This window comes from Microtus pennsylvanicus, chromosome 3, assembly GCF_037038515.1.
Source record: "Microtus pennsylvanicus isolate mMicPen1 chromosome 3, mMicPen1.hap1, whole genome shotgun sequence".
NCBI lineage: Eukaryota > Metazoa > Chordata > Mammalia > Rodentia > Cricetidae > Microtus > Microtus pennsylvanicus.
In genome coordinates, this window is record NC_134581.1 from 99,642,349 (window position 1) to 99,649,426 (window position 7,078).

Consider the following 7,078-nt stretch of genomic DNA (forward strand, 5'->3'; position numbering starts at 1 on the left):
TGGCTATGAGGGACACTCAGGGACACATACATGACTGATGATTTGTGACCCACAGCTAATCACCCATCATCCTCCTTAAAGGATTATGTACAAACCATGGAAGAATCCTGAAGCCATCCAGTGCTGCAGTGGCTGGTGATCTAACAACCCTACTTTAGGAATACAAATCAGGAACAGGACAACTAAAATAAAAATAATTAATTGTGCTGGGTGCACTCATGACACAAAGTATGTGTGGAAGTGAGAGGGCAGCTCTTGGGAGTTTGTTCTTTTCTTCCACAGATCAAATTCAGATCATCTGGCCTGGCAGCAAGTGCCTTTGCCTTCTGACCCATCTCACTGGCCCCGATAAGATAATTAAAACTGCATCTCCTGCTTATAAGCAAATTATCAGAACCCTGCTGGTAAATGATACAGATAGTTTATTGCCTTAGTGATTCAAAAGGTAACACAAAGAGAGGAGTTGGGACTGGACTGTGGGAAGGTGCCCGCCCCATGTGCACCATGGGAAGAGAGCTTACATCTCCCAGAGACAAATGTTCACTGCCCTTCAGTCAGAAGTGCCATATGATAAAACAGATGGAGTGACTAGCTAAGAGCTGTAACAAATGTTTATTTTATTTTTTTTTGCCTCCTCCCCGCCACCACCTCCCATTTCCCTCCCCTTCCCCCGATAAAGTCCCCCTCCCTCATCAGCTCGAAGAGCAATCAGGGTTCCCTGACCTGTGGGAAGTCCAAGGACCGCCCACCTCCATCCAGGTCTAGTAAGGTGAGCATCCAAACTGCCTAGGCTCTCCCAAAGCCAGTACGTGCAGTAGGATCAAAAACCCATTGCCAAGCCGGGCGGTGGTGGCGCATGCCTTTAATCCCAGCACTCGGGAGGCAGAGGCAGGTGGATCTCTGTAAGTTCGAGACCTAAGTTTGAGACCAGCCTGGTCTACAAGAGCTAGTTCCAGGACAGGCTCCAAAACCACACAGAAACCCTGTCTCGAAAAACCAAAAAAAAAAAAAACAACAACAACAACGACAACGACAACAAAAAACAAACAAACAAACAAACAAAAAAAACCCAAACCAAAAAAAAAACAAAAAAACAAAACAAAAAAACCCATTGCCATTGTTCTTGAGTTCTCAGTAGTCCTCATTGTCCGCTATGTTCAGCAAGTCCGGTTTTATCCCATGCTTTTTCAGACCCAGGCCAGCTGGCCTTGGTGAGTTCCCGATAGAACATCCCCATTGTCTCAGTGTGTGGGTGCACCCCTCGCGGTCCTGAGTTCCTTGCTCGTGCTCCCTCTCCTTCTGCTCCTGATTTGGACCTTGAGATTTCTGTGTGACAGATGTTTAAAGATAAAAGATTGCATTACAGAAAGCATCCTTATCCTCTGGAAGCCCCTGGATGATGCTTCCTTACAGTCCCCATGGCTACAATGGCTCTTTCTGCTTTGTTTGCTGACTTGTCCCCAAAACTGGAAAGCCCAGATCCAAAAGTTAGGTTTTATCTGTAAAGACTTCAGGCCCCACATTAAAATCTATTGGAAAAATGGGTCACCTACTATTAGCCTAACTTGGGTGAGTACTGGAGATGAAACCATTTAATTTATGGCAATCCAAAATTGTTCAAAGGGAAATCAGTTACAACTACTAGATTAGGGGAGGAATTTATGCTAAACAAGCTACAATTCCATTTAAAAAGTGGCCAGCTTCCTAGCTGGGGACATGAAGTAATGATAGTTCCCATTCCAGTTAGGATGAGGAAAGTCTTTCGATCAACTGTCTCCTCAGTCTCTGGTATGGGCAGCCAATATGCAGAGGTATATGCTGTCTATAAAGCTATTCATACTGACTCAGGACAATGCCATGTGTGTACATCAAGTGGTCTGTGACAAAAGAAATGGTCATCTGGATGGCCTGATAACAAAACATGAATGGACCACAAGTGGCAAAGAAATATGGAGAAAACCTGCATGGGAGGATATTTGGTAACAGGTAATCAGTGACACTGTACTTCATGGTGATACTCACAATGTGCTTACTTATCTCCATAGAACAAGCATTCAGCCCAGACTCTTCAGCTCAGATTCCACGGAGTGTGTAAGTTCCCCCTGACAAGCACAAATGGGTTAATCACAAATCCAGACTTCTTGGAGAGTATGCTGCTCACAGGTGGGCACAGCACTATGGGATGCCTAGTACTCAGGGTATTATAAAGAAGAGCATCCTCAAAGATCCCCTCTGCCAGTGGATGCAGAAGTGGAATATCCTGCATCATTGGAAAGATTGTATTTACAAATCTGGTAGATCAATAATGTGGGAGCTTTGACCTGATCTCAAAATTGCTAGTCCTTCTCTGTGACGGTAAGTACATACATCTGGATATTTGGTTGTATGTCCATACACCCATGCTACCCAAATGAATACTTTATGGACTCTTTATAATGCTAAGGTTGATATGCCTATATGGACCCAGAGTGATATGGGAGTCACTTCAAATGTAAGTTAATATAGGACTGTACTAAGATGCATGGTATAAAATGGATTTATCACATTATTATCTGAAAGCTGAGGGTTTGGTAGAAAAACATAAATGGTTTTTATAAACTAATAAACATAAACTAATGCTGTATTAGTCAGGGTTCTCTAGAATAACAGAACTTATAGAATGAATCTATCTAAACACATATATTTATAGATACATGTTTATATAATATATAATACACACATATAATATATGCATATATTATATATTTAATAATGTAATACATATAATACATATATAATAATACACACATATAATATATAATATATGTATTATATATATATGGGAGAATTTTTAGAATTTAGGTTTACAGGCTGTGGTCCATTTAGTCCAACAATGGCTGTCTACCAATGGAAGGCCCAGGAATCCAGTAGCTGATCAGCCCATGAGGCTGAAGATCTCAGCTGATTTTCAGTATATGCAGGAATCTCAAAGACGTATTCTTTAATGACAGTGAAGGAATGAACTTGTTATCAAGAGCAAACAGGCAACAAAAGAGTGTTTCCTTCTTCCATGTCCTTTATATAGGCTGCCACCAGAAGATGTGGCCTAGATTAAAGGTGGATCTTCCCACCTCAAGATCTGGATTAAAAGTGTGTCTTCCCCTTTTATTTTATTTATTTTTTATCATTGACCTTTATTGAACTCTACATTTTTCTCTGTTCCCCTCCCTGCCTCTCCCTCCCCTTCACCCCTCTCCCATGGTCCCCATTCTCCCTGGTCTTCCCATTTTAAAGATGTAATCAAGAAAACAATCCCTCACAGGTGTGCCCAACCATTTGGGTTTTAGTTAATTCCAAATATAGTCACGTTAACAACCAAGAATAGTCACCACAGATGCCAAAACAGCAATTAAAACAGATAGGGCTAGGCTCATTCCATAAATAGAAAGATCACTTACTGGAAACAGTACAGACCTAAATAATAGGCCCACAGAACAAAATGAAACACCATTTATATGGATTATGACTCAAAATCTCTAAGCCATAGTTGGAGATAAAAGATGAAGCAATATTGCTACTGTCCTGGGAGGTTAAGACTTGGTGCTCAGGTGCCTTTCTGGGCAACTCCTGATTCAGTGAGACTGATCTGTACTTCTCCATGGAGTGTCAGTCAGAGTCCATGCTACGTGCTATACCTACCGGTAGCGTACACTATTCCCTCCTAGATTGTTTGGGTTAATCTTGGGAAAATCAAGTCCAGCCATCTGGGACCTCAACTACTTAGTAGGGTGATCCAGACAGACCACTGAAGGGAGATTAAGGCGATGTAAATCTGTTGGAGCCGAAGATCTGCTCAAGCAAAGATGTGCCAAACTAGTTCATTTAGTGCTTTTTCCATTTGACGAAGTTAGGGTAAAACAAGGGAACCCTCTGATACTGCCGATAGTATAAGGAGCCAAAGGCTTTGGATTAATCAATTCTTGATGAAGGCTGGATATAAAGAATCCTCTAAGAGCACTCCACGTGCTATGAAAATTGTGGCACAAATTTAGGATGAAACAGCAGCGGTCTCCTGCCCAGGAGATGACCAACGTCCCATACGCCCATCACTTACATGGGTTTGCTGAACCCTGGTTTTTATTTTATTTATTTATTTATTTATTTTTCTTAGACAGGGTTTCTCTATGTAGCCCTGGCTTTCCCGGAACTTGATCTGTAGACCAGGCTGGCCTCGAACTCCGAGATCTGCTTACCTCTGCCTTCTGAGTGCTGGGATTCACTGAACCTGGATTTTATATCTGTTATACTTAATGTCTCAGCATGCTGCTTAAGGCTGCTTGATTGATACTGACCAATTCAACATTCTTCTTTTTCTGGGAGCAGTGCTGGTTCTTTGTTGCTCGACTGGCTGCGCCACCCTTGTCAGCCTAGTGGCTTACAAGAAGGGACCACCAAGGTATTTTCCAAGCCCATGAAGACATCTCCTCTCAAGAACAATACTGATCACCCCAGAAAAACAACTGTGATTTCACCATGGGATTCCCTAGAGCAAGTCAATGGATGATAGGGACTTTATCTGCATCAAATATAAATGGCAGCCATTGCGATATCTCAGTGAATAAAGGCACTTGCCACCAAGTGTGAGGACTGAGTTTGGACCTGGGAACCCATGTGGTAGGAGAAAATACACTCTGACAAATTGTCCAAACCTCCACAATGATGCTATGTCATGTGCATACCCACTCTCTTCCTCATGGAAATAAATGAATGTAAATTTTTAAAGTAACTGTAGAAACTGGAGAGATGGTTCAGCAATTAAGAGCACTTACTGCACTTGCAAAGGAGCTGGGCTTGGTTCCTAACACCCACAAAGTGGCTTATGACCATCTGTAATGTCAGGGGAACCTGACACCCTCTTCTGACCTCTGTGGATTCCTGCACGTATACGGCACATTTGTGAAAACTCAGGCACACATATATAAACATAAAATAAAAACAAGTTTATAAACTAGGCATAGTGGCACACACCTTTAGTCTCAGCATTCAGGAGACAGAGGCAGGAGTGAGTGCCTTTACTCATATGTATACATACACATAATTAAAAATAAAACAAATCGCTACAGACAAGCTGATAGAGATGGGCATTATCTGTACAGACATTTGTAAACGCCGTGCTATGCTGTCATCTCTTAATGCTAATCCACTAGACTCCTACACACTTTGTCATCACTGACATTGTTAATCTGTACTGTCATTGTATTAACTGTCCCACTCTCAGGATTTAATGGAAGTCTATGGACAGTACCATTTCTTACAAGCCATCTCCAGTTTTTGCTTTAACATATCTTCTGATCATACACTAGTGAGATATATGGGCTATCTGATAGGGATATAGTGTATAATACTTCTTTATAATAAGCCTCCTTATTATAAAGAACTCCGCTTTTGTGTCAAGCACACTCTCCCTGCATCTTGTAAAACCACCTCACCTGTGTACCTGCTTTGACTAATACTGCAGTAACTGCATCTTTGCTAGCCATTCCAGGGCTTACGACCAGGTTGCAAAATGAAATTTCAGAAGCTTCACCACTAAAGTAGTGAACAACGCTGCCTTAGCCTTTGCTGCTATTAAGAATTAGTCAGGGGGACTGGAGAGATGGCTCAGAGGTTAAGAGCATTGCCTGCTCTTCCAAAGGTCCTGAGTTCAATTCCTAGCAACCACATGGTGGCTCACAACCATCTGTAATGAGATCTGGTGCCCTCTTCTGACCTGCAGGCATACATGTAGACAGAATATTGTATACATAATAAATAAATAAATAAAAAGAATTAGTCAGGTTTCTTTTTCTTTGGAAAAACACTAAATGGCAGATGAAGCCAGTGTGGAAGGAGGCCCCAGGGTAAGATTAGACTTCTGAGGAGGATTTGGCAGCAGCAGTGTTAGGCATGGCTGCAGGCCCCGGAACTCTCGGAGATAAAGCAGATGACAAGGACTGGATCCCTGTCACCAAGTTGGGCTGCCTGGTTAAGGACATGAAGATCAAGTCCCTGGAGGACATCTACCTGTTCTCCCTGCTCATTAAGTAACCCAAAATTAAGTCAGTTCAAAAAATTGATTTTTTCTGGGTACGGCCCTAATAAAGATCATGCCAGTGCAGAAGCAGACTCAGGTCCGCCAGAGGACCAGGTTCAAGGCTAATGGGGACTACAATGGCCAGATTAGTCTTGGTGTTAAGTGCTCCAAGGACGTAGCCACTGCCACCCTACAAGCCAGCGTCTTAGTCAAGCTTTCCATTGTCCCTGTGCAGAGAGGCCACTGGGGGAACAAAAGCCCCAGGCTGTTCCATGCAAGGTAACAGACAGCGTGGGTCTGTGTTGATGAGTTTCACCTAATGAAGGACGCTTAAAAGAAATCCCACACCAGCTCAGAATTGAGAAATAGATGGCTATTTACTTAGGGGTAGACTCACAAATCAGAATCCTCTGCTGAAATGGAGCACAGAACCCGAATCCGGCAGCCGGAAAAGAGACCAGACGCGCATGCTCTACATCGGCATAAATAGCATAAGAGGCCACGCCCCAGTGGGCTGGTAACTACTGGCTGTAGGACTTCCTACAGCCTTCATCTCTGTCACCAGAGACATGGGCATCATCTCTGCCCCTGTGCCCAAGAAGCTGGTATAGATGACTGCTACCCATCATCATCCATGGGCTGCACTGCCACCCTGCGCAACTTTGCCAACGCCACCTCATATGCCATTTCTAAGACCTGCAGCTATCTAACCCGTGACCTCTATAAACAGACTGTGTTCACCAAGTCTCCTTATTAAGGAATTCACTGACCACTTCGTGAAAACCTGCTCCGGGAGCCTCCTTTCAGAAAACCCAGGCTCCAGTTGTGGCCAGCGCATAGAGGTTTTTAAACAACAAAAATAAAGTGAACTGGATTAATCAATATGTGCCGAGGTTTGTTTGAGCTGCTGTTGATTATAGTACATCATCGGCAGTGCAGAGAATTTCCAGTCATGTGGTGTTTTGACCTGAATGATGATTCTCAGAATATCTCTGGCTTACAAACAAAATTAAAAATAACTCATTC

General features: G+C 42.8%; 1 long non-coding RNA gene across 1 annotated transcript; it reads right to left on the reverse strand.

The window, feature by feature from the left end:
- Window positions 1-997: 997 nt before the first annotated feature.
- On the reverse strand, window positions 998-6,503 carry LOC142847249 (uncharacterized). Its single transcript, XR_012910134.1, has 3 exons — window positions 6,450-6,503; window positions 2,023-2,102; window positions 998-1,326 (listed from the first exon to the last, which is right to left on the reverse strand). It is a non-coding gene; the product is annotated as an uncharacterized LOC142847249 (long non-coding RNA).
- Window positions 6,504-7,078: the final 575 nt, after the last annotated feature.